Source organism: Capricornis sumatraensis, chromosome 4, assembly GCF_032405125.1.
Source record: "Capricornis sumatraensis isolate serow.1 chromosome 4, serow.2, whole genome shotgun sequence".
In the NCBI taxonomy this organism is placed as follows: domain Eukaryota; kingdom Metazoa; phylum Chordata; class Mammalia; order Artiodactyla; family Bovidae; genus Capricornis; species Capricornis sumatraensis.
The window spans coordinates 3,935,128-3,949,965 of NC_091072.1; the positions used below are offsets into that span (position 1 = coordinate 3,935,128).

At 43.9% G+C, this 14,838-nt stretch overlaps 1 protein-coding gene across 1 annotated transcript in view; it reads right to left on the bottom strand.

Annotated features, from left to right (window-relative positions):
• THRB (thyroid hormone receptor beta) overlaps window positions 1-14,838 on the bottom strand; it is a 383,591-nt gene that overhangs the window by 244,978 nt on the left and 123,775 nt on the right. The gene's annotated exons all lie outside the window — the stretch shown is intronic.

The window sequence follows — 14,838 nt, forward strand, 5'->3', positions numbered from 1 at the left end:
GGTCCCCAGGGTAGGTCCTAACACGCCCCAGCTTCGGCTGTGCCCCTGTGAGTCGGCAGGGGGCGGGGCCGAGAGGACCCCACGGAGATGCTGGATGGTAGCAAGTGCGGTGATGCTGGGGACACTTCCCCCAGGCCTTCTAAACAGATGAAAGAGAAACCAGGACATTCGCTCTCGCAAGAGATGACGCCTCCAGGTGCCTGTCTGCACAGCAAGCGAGGGGCTGCTCTTCCAGTGACTGTGGGCCCACGACTGCTGTTGTGAGGAGCTTAGAAATCACGGGGAAGCAGAGCTTGGCGAGGGCGAGACAAACATCTGGGTCCCCTCTACCCAGAATGGACCACGGACCTGTTATTATCCACTCTTTTCAAAAAAAATCAAACAAAATGGAGCATAGGTATAATCTCCTTGACGACCTACTCCAAGGTCAGATCACCAATTTGTTTGTATCTTTCCAGTAGGCTTTTTTTTTTTCCCCTTTAAACACTTACAATATGATCTGTTGTTCTCCATTTGGGCTCAGTGTTACGTGTGTGACCTGACCGTGTTGAGAGCGCTAAGTTTTAGCTCAGCCTTAGCTCACTGCCTTTCCACCAAGCACCATCAAAGCCGCTGTCATGCCACTAAACTGGGTGCTGCTTGTGTGTGTGTGTGTGCATACGCAGGTGTGCGTGTGCAAGTTTTCTCGGCATCTCCACTCAGCTCCTCAAGATGCTGCTCTTTCTTCTATACTCTGGCTCCACGCAGAGTGAACATTAGGTGTGTTAAAAGGCAAAACGTTTGCTAATAATTCATCTGCTTATTATAAATCTTCTTCCCTTTTCAATCAATATCAAGGAATTGACAAGGCAGGAAGAAGGTTGTGTCTGTAACTGCTGCGGCTTTAAATGTGAGTAGATATACAACCACTATCTTCAACACTAATACCTAAAAACAAACTTTGCCTTTGTATGAAAATAATATTGAATCTCAACTTATTTTTTGAGGGTATAAATCTGATTTGGATTTTAAAGACTATGCATGAACCTGAGTCAGTGAAAACAAGCTAAACATTCTCAATAATTAATAATGACAATAAGCAGTTTAATATATAACACTTCCTAAGCACATTTTGTGGGCTGGGTTCACTAATTTTCTCACCGAATTTCATTTAATTTAATCCTCACAATGCTTGTATGAGGTAGGCATTATTAATAACCCCGTTGTTCACATGAGGAAAAGAGAGGCAGAGAAAGCTGTAAAAATTTGTCCAAAGGCAAACTGTGAAAAAGAGACTAGCTGGGATGCTCACTCAGGCAGTAAGATGTCAGGGGTCTCATTCTGAATTACTGAGAACAAGCTCAGGTTTAAAGACGAAAACAGCAGAGAGGAAAACTGGAAAACAGTGTCACTGAGGTGGCTTCCAAGTTTTGCTATAATACAAACGGACAGCATCTCTTTCATGGTGTGGTTCAAACCAAGAACAAACCAAATCAGAGTTCTCCAAGCAGACAAATTCAAAGCAATTTCCTAGTGAGGAAGGAAATTTAAAGTAGCAAGGTCAAGCCCCAGGCCTTTCCAACTTAAACAGTTCCATCTTTAATTCTTCTTCTCTTCAGAAAACAGGGAGCTGCGGATTTGCTCATGGCTCAAAGAAGGCATCCTGGTTTGCTTATACAAGATTCAAAGCAAAAATGAGAATCACTCCCTGGGACAACTTTAGCCCAGAATGTGTGTTCTTGACACGCTTTCAACTGGGACACAAATATATTAGCAGTGTGGTTATTTTGTACTTCCAAAAAGATTCGTTTTTTATAACTGATTCATATTTATGTTTGGAAGACATTTATTTCTGGGCATGAAACAGTTCATTTTGTTAAGCCATCTGACCTGAGGTAAGGTTGGCACCACTTCCCGTGACTGCTCCCAATTAATGCAAATTGAAGGTGAAAGGATAAATAAAGCTCCTTTAACTTGGTTTATTAATATGTTATTTATAAGTGACTCTTTACTTGGTCTATTTTTTTTTAGCCTATAACTATGTACAAATGAACTCTAAAGAATGAACTCGAGAATGCATAATGCGTATTTTATTGCAAAGTTTTCATTTAAAAAGGGTTACTCTTACAGCAAAAAATGAATTTCATCTGCCTCTCTATCTTTTGCTCTTAGGGCTCTTGTCTGATCCCATAGAGCCTGATATTGACCAACTCCACTGCATTCATGGCGCATCCTCAGCCCTACCTGCCCCTTGGAGCTCCACTTCCCAAAGAGGTTCAGTCTTGCCTCCTTTAAGTTCGGTTTTGGTCATGTGACTTGCTTCGGCCAATGGAATGTTAGCAAGTATGCTGCATGGAGAAGTCTGGAAAAGCTCTTGCTACGTTCACGTGTTTTCTTTGCTCCTCTGTAACTGCTCTGAGAAGGCACCAGGACTAGCCTGTCACGCCTGAGGAACACAGAATGGAGCTGACTCATGCCTCAACCAAGACCATTCTAGACCAGCCTAGAGCAGCCAAGCCCCACACATAGGAGAGCACCCAAGATGCTCAGGACCACTCAGCCGGCCCCAGATGTCCAGGAACAAGGGCAGCCCTGCTTTTGTTTGTTTGTTTAACTTATAAATTCAAATTCCAACAATTCACTTCTCATATGCTTTATACCTTTCATTTGCATCTGTTAGTAAGCCTTCTCAGTTCCTCTATTATCGGTTATCATATAGTCATTAAAAAGGGAGTAAATGCATAAAGTCTAGCAAAAAAATCAATCCCTTAGGCTTGTTGTCCTTCTTATCCTCCAGTTCAGGTCCTGCCCTCAGGGGCAGCCTCTCAGTCACACCTGGGCCCCCCTGTGATGGACAGCACACCACACAAGGCATTCATTGGCACAGAGAGCTCCATCTGCAGGAATATCTGAGAGTCAGAGCAGACACTGGGCTTGAAGGTTAGAAAGGGCCTGAATAGCCAGAAAAGGATGTTTAGGTAGCAAGAGAAATGGAAGCAAAGTGCACAAATGGCGGAGGGAGCAAGTGTTCTGGTTAGACTTAGAGGTTGTGTATTTGGGAGAAAGACACAGGGAAGGAAAACAGGCAAAAAAGCTGCAAAGGTGAGAACTTGAAAGAGCTGGGACCCCTGAAAAGAAAGGATAACTATGTGATGTTTGTGACCGACTGTTTGTGACCCCACAGACTGTAGCCCGCCAGGCTCCTCTGTCCAATGAGATTTTCCAGGCAAGAATACTGGAGTGGGTTGCCGTTTCCTTCTCCAATTATGTGATGTAACAGGTGCTAATTATCCCTACAATAGTAATCATCTTACTATATATAAATGTGTCAATGTACCATGTTACACACCTTAAATTGACACAATGTTATATGCCAAATACATTTTGCTAAAAAAAAAAAACAAAGAGCTTGGAGCCCAATCCAAGCAGATTTGACTTCTTTCTGTTCTGAAGGCAATAGGGAAATGAATTGGTTCTGAGCAGAGAGCAATATGACCCAAACTGTGTGTTAGAAATATTACTCTGATAAAACCTATGGGGTAGATGGGAGGGAGAGAAACAGATGAGGGATTTGTAATTCAGCACAGACCTCTGGGAGCTCACAACCTTCTTGAACACACTGACAGGAGTCTGTGTAGACATTCAGTTTTCCTAGAAATAGGACAGAGCTTTCACATGGTTTTCAACAGAGCCCATGATCCTTGACCTTATCCAACACTGTAAATGCCAGAAGCAGGGCATGATCTAGAGAGCAGGGTCAAAACTGCAACAGTGGCAATGGGGATGGAAAGGGGCAAACAGGCATAAACATTCGTAAGGCATTATCGCAAAGAATCTATTAGCAGATGAATAGGAAGAGAAACGAAACAAGAGCAAGGGCTACTGAAAGGTCTGATTCTGTAAATGAAGTGTAATGTATGAAAACACTGAATCACTGTGTCGCACACCTGGAACTGATGCAATATTGCAGATCAACTATAATTGATTTTTTTTTTTAAAAAAAACAAGGGAACAGAGAAAATAAATAAAAGGTTTAATTCTGGGCTATTTCCACCTGCTGTTCCTTACCGCTCCCTATGAAATGGAGGAAGCAACTCATGTTTCCAAGATACCATAAAGAGCTCCTAAGTTAAAAATTTCCAAGATAAACACAAGGCGTGGACATCCCGCTGTCCCCTTCCCATGCCATCACAGATATTACTAATCAAACGCAAACTTTCCATCCTGCCGAGTCCAACATAATCCCCAAACCCTTCTCAGCTAGCTCCCTTCTGAGGCAGCCACTGTTTTTCTCTAGAGTGACTATCTTTATTTATAGCATTCACTTTCTTTGGTTTCATAGGATGAAGCACCAATGAATGGATGTACTTAGCATAAAGTATTAATACTAATAGGATCTGTATATACATATTTATGTGCATATTGGGAAATATGGGAAACTTACACACAATCAGGGCACCTGCTAGATCTTATTCAAGTTCATGAGTTCACTTAAATGTTAACTCAAAGCAATTAAATATAGATTTGAATGAAGCTGAATTAGGGGGAAATTTTGGTATGCATGAAAACTTACTCTATTATTAAATAATCATAGTAAAAGTTGAAAATTAGCACATGTCATCACAATCAACTGCTAGTGATCCCACTGTCTGGTGAAGTCTCAGGCAAGTAGGTATGTAATGTTACCACAAGCCATCCTTCTATCCTTCTAAAGTATGATGAGTTGGTCGGTATTTGAAAGTCACTAGAGCAGTTTTCTAATTCTGGGTGTTTTGGGTGAAGTTATGGGACCATAATAAAGACAGATTTGGATAAGCCAAGCTTTTTCTACTTGTACTTTTGATCAACAAGAAGGTAATTGCTATCTATATGAACATGAAAACTCCTTGCTCCCTTGAACCCCAAACCCCATAGTTTAGTCTGTTCAATTCCAAAGATACATCTTTTAGAAACTTGTGTATATATAAAAATATTCCAAGAAAAAAAAATCTCTAATGTAACAAATTCCCAGCAGTAATTATCTGACCATGACCCACAATAAGAAGTCTGTCCTAATCTGTAACACATGTCCAGATATTCAGATGTGTCCCAGGTAAAGAACCTGCCTGCCAATGCACGCAGGTTCACTCCCCGGGTCAGGGGTCCCCTGGAGGAGGGCATGGCAGTCCACTCCAGTGTTCTTGCCTGGAGTAGCCATGGGCACGGGAGCCTGGTGGGCTACAGTCCGTAGGACAGAAAAGAGTCAGACACGACTGAAGCGATTTAGCGTGCACACACACACGCATATCTAACAAAAGCAAAAGGTCCGTGAGATCATACTCTTGCTCATGTGATGTATTTGGATATTTCCTATTTCATTAACACTATCCTATTCTTTATAATATAGTATTTCATTAAAGAAAAATGACTAATAACCTACTAAATTGATTTCCTTACCCACAAATAGGGCCCAACCCACAGTGTAAAAGGCACTGCTGTAGCAAAATAAAGTGCCCCAACTTCATTCACCAATGTAAACATACCCACAAAAGAGCAATCCTGGGCAACTAAGCAGGAAAAAAAATCTCTTGGCTCTCTGTCTAGTATCCTGGATGAAACTAAGGTCTGCTGAGCCAATTTTTGTACTTGGTGGTTGACAATGACTGAGAACTGAAAGGCGGAGATCAAATCCTCACTCTCCTCCTCAACACATCTCTTCCGCTGGGTCATTTGTACCGTGCAAGTATCAAGCTATTCAATTTTGCTGTCATTTACTGTTCTTTTTCCAACAGCAATGGAAACGCAGGATCGGCTTACTGTCTCCTCTGTTTGGTAGAATTCGATCATTCTCTCTCCTGCCCCTTTGAACAAAGATGGCATTCATCCCTCTGGAAAACCACCCCCAGGGGATCTGCAAACAAAGCCTGGCAGGAAAACCACTACCCACGAAGGAGCAACAGCAGAACCGGGTGTTGAGGATGTCTGCCCGGATCACAGACCAGAGCGAACTTTGTAACGATTCTTTTGGCCAAGTGTACACAGCTGGAATTGGAGCAGTGTAATTAACTGTAAAGACAGATAGTAAGAGGATATACGCCTCCGAATTCAGTGGCAGCTACCCCCCAAAAATCTATTTCTTAAAATATTAAAAACGATTTCCTCCTTCTAAAAGGAAAGAGTGAACAAGGACTACAGAAGCATCACACAGGAGAATCCTTAGGGGCTTTCCTGCCAGTCCTCTGCTGCCAGAATATCCTTTCTTCCCTGTGACTTCTTCGACATTCACCCACTTACTGCGTGCCCTTTCCCACTCATCCGACTTGTAAAATGTTAGCGAGGGCATCGAAAGCCTGAAGTTTTTCACTTCCACATTCTTTTATTCAGCACTTCTTCTTCTTTGAATTTATCTTATATAAATGATTATGGATATATATCCATACATTTATATATATTTATATCCATATATATCCATATATTTATATATATATATATACACACACACACATTCACACACATGAAGCCTCAGTGACAAAGATGCTCAGGTAATGTTATCTATAATGGCAAAGGTCTCAAAGAATATACAGTTAATTGCTAAAGTGGTCATCTTTGAGCGGTGGGTTATTGGGATTCAAATTTTATTCTGTATGCTAAGTTACTTCACTTGTGTCCGACTCTTTGTGACCCCATGGACTGTAGCATGACAGACTCCTCTGTCCATGGATTCTCCAGGCAAGAACACTGGAGTGGGTTGCCATGCCGTCCTCCAGGGGATCTTCCTGACCCAGGGATCGAAACTGCATTTTACATCTCCTGTGTGGGCAGGCAGATTCTTTACCACTAGCACCACCTGGGAAGCCCTTTATTCTGTATGTAGTGATGTGTGGTTTAGTTGCTAAGTCATGTCTGACTCTTGTGACCCCATGGACCTGCCAGGCTCCTCTGTCCATGGGATTCTCTGGGCAAGAATACTGGAGTGGTATGGAGTAGGTATTGCTATTTCCTTCTCCAGGGGATCTTCCCGACCCAGGGATCAAACCTGGGTCTCCTGTATTGCAGGCAGATTCTTTACCAACTGAGCTATGAGGGAAGCCCATTTATTCTGTATACTCACCCATATTTTCCAAATTTTCCAAAATAAAGACTAAGGAATTGAAAAGAACACGTCTGTGCTTGTTCCTGTTACTGAGACACTGGTGAATCTCCAGGCACACGTGTGATCAGGCTCTGAGACACCATAATAGCTCATGAAACTGAATATCTATCTATATATGTCTATATATATAGACACACATATATATTTATGAACAGCAATTTCATCCTCAAACTCAACAGAAATGCATACACATTTTCACCAAAAGATCTACATAAAAATGTCCATAGCTGTACTTCTCATAGCCCAAGCTGGAGACAACTAAAATATTCATTATCCAGTAGAAAGGATATATGCCCACAATGAAATATAAATCACAAATGATGGAATGCCTCACAAACATAATATTAAGCAAAAACAAGTCAGACATAAGGAGTACATTCTACATAAGCCCCTTATGTAAAACTCAAAAAAAGCAAAGCTAATCTGTAGTTTTAGAACTCAGGAAAGTTCAGTCTTTGGGGGCAGAAACTGAGGGGGAAGAGGGACAGTTTGTTCTTCCCGTAGTGTTCAGTTTCACGATGTAAATGGTGGCTGGCTACATGGGTGCTTATACTTTGTGAAAATGTATCAAGCAGTATGAGGATGACTTGTATACTTAGTTGCAACACATTCAGAGTCCCTGGAACCATTTTTCCGAGTAACCCCCATTTTTAATGTAACGGATACACGCACTTTACAGTATGTTTTAATGGAATGTATGTACATTTTGCTTCAAAAATAAGTTTGTGAGACTTTAATAAATAGCTCATGTTTCCCACTTAGCAGTCATAAAAACACTGGCATACATGGTAAAGAGCAGTGATAGGACCTAAAGTACACATAGGATAAATTTCAGACATCTCGTGGAGTGTAGAGCAATGTTGTCACTTATGAAAGGTGGAAAGAAACAGCCTGAAATTACCAGAGTCTTCTGTAAAGAGGTTGTTTAGCATGTTATTCATTTTTCCTTTTTGTAAAGAATAGCACAAAATTGTGTGTGTGTGTGCATAGCTGCAGGAAATGACCAGCAAAATTTGTATAATGGTTCCTTCTTACCACTGGCTCCTAGAAAACTCAGCCCTAAATCTGTGCACACCCGCAGGTCAGTGGTTTTCAAACTTTCTTTTTACTATGGCCACAGTAAGAAACACACTTTATATCATGATTCAAGATACAAATACACACATACATTTGTTAACATACAATTTGGCAAATAATACCCTTACTTTGTGCAATATCCTCTGATATTTTCTATTCTAGCCCTTCATATCCTATTCCATTAAAAATTGTGACCACTCACTTAAATGATTTCATGGACCAAGGTTGCCACTAACTTTGAAAAATATTTTCTAGAGTTCCTGGTAAATATAAAAAGTTACTGAATATATAATGGTATATATTTGCATATCAATCTAATCTCCAGCTCATTATTAGGGTCTACCTCTGTTTTCTTTTGCTTCTCGCTTCTTCTTATCCTTCATAGCTTATGTTAACTTATTCTAGTATATGGATCTTTCTAAGCTATCATCATCTTTTCCAGAACAAGCTCCCTGAACTGCTTTCAAAGTCACGTGGTAATCAGTGAAGACAGAACCAGGAGATGAAGGTCCTCCCAAGGCAGCAGAGCCTGCTGCTCTGGGAACAGGAAGCACAGTTCCTGCAGGACAGACACGTCCGGTGGCACCACTGCAACACTCTCTGCAGAGAGGGCACGTGGTGACGGGGACCACGGGAAGGGAGCTCACCTCTAACTTTCCAGGGAACAATAGACACTTTTGCTTTCCACGAAGTTCTCCTGCATTTCCGACAGCTGGGAGAGAGCGTGCCAGCTCATTCCAAGAAACACAAAGACACTTTTGAAAGAGGAACAAAGGGTTCTACAGTTGACAGTGAAGAATAGCATGAGCATCTCTGCGTCTCTGTGATAAAGGAGTTCATGCTCTTGAGTTTCCTTTATCTCTCTTTTCAGGGTGTAAAGTCCTTCTCAGGTCATCGAAGTGGTGTGTCTACAGGAGAGTGAGCAACATGTTGGGAGGAGCCAGTCCAGGCATGTGGGAAGTAACTTTATCTTTCTAACCCAGGGAACACATTTTGCCTTAATAAAACTTGAAAAAAAAAACAAAACATTTTCTCAGGTCCTATCAAACAAAACTTTCCCTGCACAAGGTCTTGGATCACTTTTGGGCAAGGTGCCATCTTGGCTTATCCTCCAGGCCCCAAAGAAAGAAAAATATGTTTTGGGCCAGAGCACCAAGGTTCACTTTGGTAATGCTGTTTTTGTGAGGACAATACTGTGGACAATAAGAGGGGTGTGAATATGACTGGTTCTTTCCCTTTAGCAAAAAAAGGACCTTAAGGAATATAACAGGGCTGAAATGGCTTAATTCTTTCCTAGGACATGGGGCCTAGGCTTAGTTTCTGCTTTCGCTCCAAGAGAGCATGGATGTTCCCAAGGAAATGACCAAACATGCAAACTAAGATTTACATGCACGGATGTCTACAGAAGAATTTGTCTTAGTGGCATGAAGTCAGAAGCAGTCCATAAGTTCCAGGCTGGCAGGAAGACTTTTAAAACGTAACTGTGCAATCATTAAAACGAATACTTAACCACGTGAGAAATAACCACAATAAAACGTTCAATGTAAAAAGCAAGATGAAGACTACAGATAACAAAATATGAATTCAACCGTGTTAAAGCATGTATGCATCACATCTGCACAGAAAAAGACTTGGGAAAAACACTCCAAACTATTAAGAGGAGCTACAAACACTGGCTAGAGAAATCAAGAGTGAACATTAAATTTATTTTGTATTCTTATTTCTTAGTTATCATTTATATCTTTTTATTTATCTCTTATTTATTATTATCTCTTTTTCCCCAAAATTTCCATTATACACATGGATTGCTTTTACAACTAGATAAAAGCCACTGTAAAAAATGTAATTGATGTATTTCTTTATAAATTCTAAGTTGTTTTTAAATGATTGTAATTTGTTCATTCACCGACTCATAAATATCTATAAACTTTGTTCCTTTTCTTTTGACTCATGTCAACTTCAGGAGTTAAATTTCTAACTTAACAGGGAGAACAGAAAGACCGAATGCCTCAGTGAATCTTATGCAAAGACAAAAAAAGAGTGAAACAGGTTCTTACCCTCTGAACATATTTGTATGAAGGAAAACCACCTTAAAAGACCTGGTTTTTCTAATGTATATCTTTTTCATGTGGATTGTGTGGACCAACTTAATACTGTAGCTTATTAATAATATTAAGGGTTTAGATGGCCCATCTGCAAGCCCACCCAGTTAATGTAAATGTCACACACGCATGAATTCCCTTGGCAGAGTTCCCCAGCCTTACAGCAACTGACGTCGTCCAGCTGGCTAAGGCAAAAGCGAGCAGCAGAGTAACCTCTGTGTGTGTGTGCTCAATCGCTCAGCCGTGTCCGACTCTCTGCGACCCCATGGACTGTGGTCCACCAGGCTCCTCTGTCCATGGGATTCTCCAGGCAAGAAGACCGGAGTGGGCTGCCATTTCTTCCTCCAGGGGATCTTCTCCACCCAGAGATCAAACCTGGGTCTCCAGCATCTCCTGCATTGACAGGCTGATTCTTTACCATGGTGCCACCTGGGACGCCCAGAGTAATCTCTACGCTATTTGAAAAGGAAATGAAGGCAGTTCCAAAACCTGAGGCTGCCGCCCTCAAGCCTGGGTCACAGGACAGGCACCATGAGTTCAGCCAGCTCCGTATGGGAGACCGCGTTGCACTGGCAGATCCAGAGAGGGAAACACACGTTGACCTGCTTTAGCGTTTGCTTCTCTGACTCTGTAGATTTGATAACTAATTCCATACGGCCACCAAGGAAACTTCCATAAAATCTTGTTACCAGCAAGCCACCTGACCAGCTAAGAGATTTTCTCTGTCATTCCTTAATTGAGCTAAAACAAAACTGAATAAAGCAAGTGCATGAAGCAAACTGTAAGTACAGATGCTCTGGCAACAAAGCGACCCCAATCCCTCTCTAAACTCTGCTAAAATTTTAAAGCCAGTTTCTCAGTAATGTGGATGGGGTACCTCCTACAGTTTGGCAGCTGATGCTCTGCTCTCGATTAAAGTTCCTAATAGGTGTTCAAGAAATTTCCAATGCTATCACAGACTGGATAGAAACTTGTTTACTTTGGAAAAACAAGAGGCATAAAGGGTTACTGGGACCTATCCATTTGGGTTTCTAGTTTATAATGGTACGGTATACTTTTTTTTAATGGTTTTTCCAGAAGTCATGTACGGATGTGAGAATTGGACAAAAGAAGGCTGAGTGCCCAAGAATTCACGCTTTTAAACTGTGGTGTTGGAGAAGACTCTTGAGAGTCTGTTGGACAGTAAGGAGACCAAACCAGTCCATCCTAAAGGAAATCTGTCCTGAATATTCATTGGAATATGAAGCTGAAACTCCAACACTTTGGCCACCTGATGCGAAGAACTGACTCATTTGAAAAGACCCTGATGCTGGGAGGGATTGGGGGCAGGAGGAGAAGGGGATGACAGAGGATGAGATGGTTGGATGGCATCACTGACTCCATGGACATGAATTTAAGTAAACTCCGGGAGCTGGTGATGGACAGGGAGGCCTGGTGTGATGCAGTCCATGGGTCACAAAGAGCCGGACACAACTGAGCGACTGAACAACAACAAGCTTTCTGACACCTTGAGGCTTTTTCCAGTCCTTAGGCAGAGACGTTCGCTACTGACTTTGGAACAGACACCCTGGGGTGGCTGGTGGAGGTGGGGGTGGGGGTGGGAAGAGAAGGGTGTCTGAACGGAAGAGGAGGGGGAACACGGTTGTGTTCTGACTGGGTTTCTGCTCTCAGAGAAGGGGTTTCAGTGTCTGTGAGTAAGCGTGAAAAAATCCACACTTCCAAGCTGTACGGAGACCTCAGTTTGGAACCAAGATTATGACCCCTCCCACCCCCAGCTGTGAAGGCTCTCCTGGGCCCCCATCCCCCACGGCCCCACCCCAGGCAGCTAGCACCCCGCTCTGGGTGCTCCGGCTGGTTCTCGGTGACTCCGGACAGAGGAGACCAGAGAAGGCTCAGGATGTAAGGGGAAGGGTTTCTTCACAGGCCCACACGGGTCCACATCATCACGTGGACTCAAACACAGGAGAGAAATAAAAGCTCTTCTGCAGAGTGGAATGCCAGCTAGTACAGAAGGGGCAATGGAGTCAGAAAGCCATCGGTGGATGTTAAAACTAGTGGCTGAAAATCTGAGGAGGAAAGTGGCATTTGTATTGTCTTGGGGTGCTTCCTCCCAAATAACATATTAATTCCGAAGAGGAGAGTAGTACCCTTGCGTGGGAAGCCTGGCGGACAGCACTTCAGCTGAGTGATGGAAGCCAGCATCGCCGCCGGCGCAGTAAACTGGCCTCACGTGTCCCGAGAAGGACACGAGGTCACTACGGTGGTCTTCCTTCCAAACAGGCACCACAAGAATCCAACGTCGAGGAAACGACAGAAATCCAGTTCTGCAGAAGAATCTGTCTGTACCTTTCCAAAACATCAAGAAGCACAAAGAAAGCCTGGGGACCTGTTTCAGAGTAAGGAGACAAGACCGCTAAATCCAACAGGAGATTGTGGAACAAACCTCGACCGAGAAAAACATTGCTACCAGGAAGACCACTGGACACTTGACAGACTCGGAATACGGAATGTTGATTAGATAACAGTATCATATCAACGCTGAACTTCCTGGGCTTGATAACCACACTGCGGTGCTATAAGAGACTGCCCCTGTTCTTAGAAAATCCACACCGAAGCGGTTAAGAACGAGGGCAAAAGAGACAGCAGGGTGGGGAACGGAGATCTGATGATAGGAAACTGGTCTTTTCTCCACCCTGGAATTCCTCCCCAGGACTCTCGGGGACTGGGGCCTGCTGCAGGGGGTGGGGGGGGGGCGGGGGGCGGTCATCGGGAAGTGAAGCCCAGAACATTCCCGTAAAGGGAGAAAGGGTGTGTCCAACAGGGTCACACCAACACAGAGACACCTAACACATACACACACCCAACACGTACACACACACCCCACATACACACCACACACACACATACATACATACCCCACATACACACACACCACACACACTCCCTCACACATCAGATAAACACACCACATAAACATACACACCCACACACACACCACCCTCACACCCCCACACACATCACTGACACATCCTGCATACACACCCGAAATACACACACACACCCCACATACACACACCACACACACACACCCCCTCACACATCAGATACACACACATACACCCCCACATATACACACACACACTCTGCATACACACATCCTGAATATACATAAACACCCCACACACACCCCCCACATACACACCACACACTCACACCCCCCACATTCACACACACCACACACTTACACCCCCTCACACATCAGATACACACACCACATAAACACACACGCCACACACACATTGCTGACCTCCTGCATACACACACACCCTCAATACACACACACACCATGTATACCCTGAATATACACACCCCACATACACACACCTTGCATACACACACACTATACACACACATACACACAACATACATATACACATACCACACACACCTCCCCCACACACATCGCTGACACACCCTGCATACACTCACCCTGTATACACACACCCTGTATACACACACCACACACACTGCATACACACACACCATACACACACACACCACATACACTCCCACCATGTCCCACAGCACAGGGCCCACACACACACACAGGCCTGAACGGAGGACAGCCTGGGGCTTCGGGGAGTTCCTATGCGCTCAGCCATTTAAACGTCTGCAGGAGTCCGGCTGACCTGGCAGCTCCTGAGCACCAGCTCTCCGCCTGGTAAGTGCGCTGCTGCTTTCTGGCCTGGGGGAATAGCTCCCATAAGTTCCTCCCCTCGTCTCTTTCGCTTGTTTGTTCTGAGAGCTGGCTTGAAGGCGCAGCTCTGGTGACGGAGGTCCCAGGAGCTTGTGACCACAGGGGCTTCCCGAGCCGCCTCCCCGCTGGGCTCCCTGTCTGCCCGCTCTAGCCTCTCTCCCCGACTGCAGGGGAAGACACCCTGCCTCCTTGGGCAGACCGTGTGGGGGTCTGTTTAGACTAGGTTGTACGGGAATCCTTCTCTGAAGCACACCCTGCGGAAATAGACACCTCCCGGAGAAGCAGTCCGAGAAGAGGGTACATGACAGAGATGACCGGACCTGAAGCTTCCTCCCCTTTGAATTCCAGACACGTCACCATAAGCCTTAACGTAGGCAATAATTTAAGTACCAGCGAATCTAGACTCTGGAGGGATCTTGTTCAAGGGCAGATTCTGGCCCAAAAAGTCTAAGTGGAGCCTGAGGTTCTGCATTTCTCACCAGGACCTGCCATCTCTGCCCACCTGCATCTCAAAGACCGTGGTCCTCATCAACCGCGACGTTAGCACCCGACACCCGGGCAGTGCGGCACGCTTATGTCTGTTTCTGAAGATGAGAAAACTGAAGCTCAGTGTGACCAAATCACTTTGCCAAGGTGAAAGGGCAAGCAGAGAAAAGGTAAAATTTAAATTCCAGCCATCCAACCATCTCATCCTCTGTCGTCCCCTTCTCCTCCTGCCTTCAATCTTTCCCAGCATCAGGATCTTTTCCAATGAGTTGACTCTTCACATCAGCTGGCCAAAGTATTGGAGC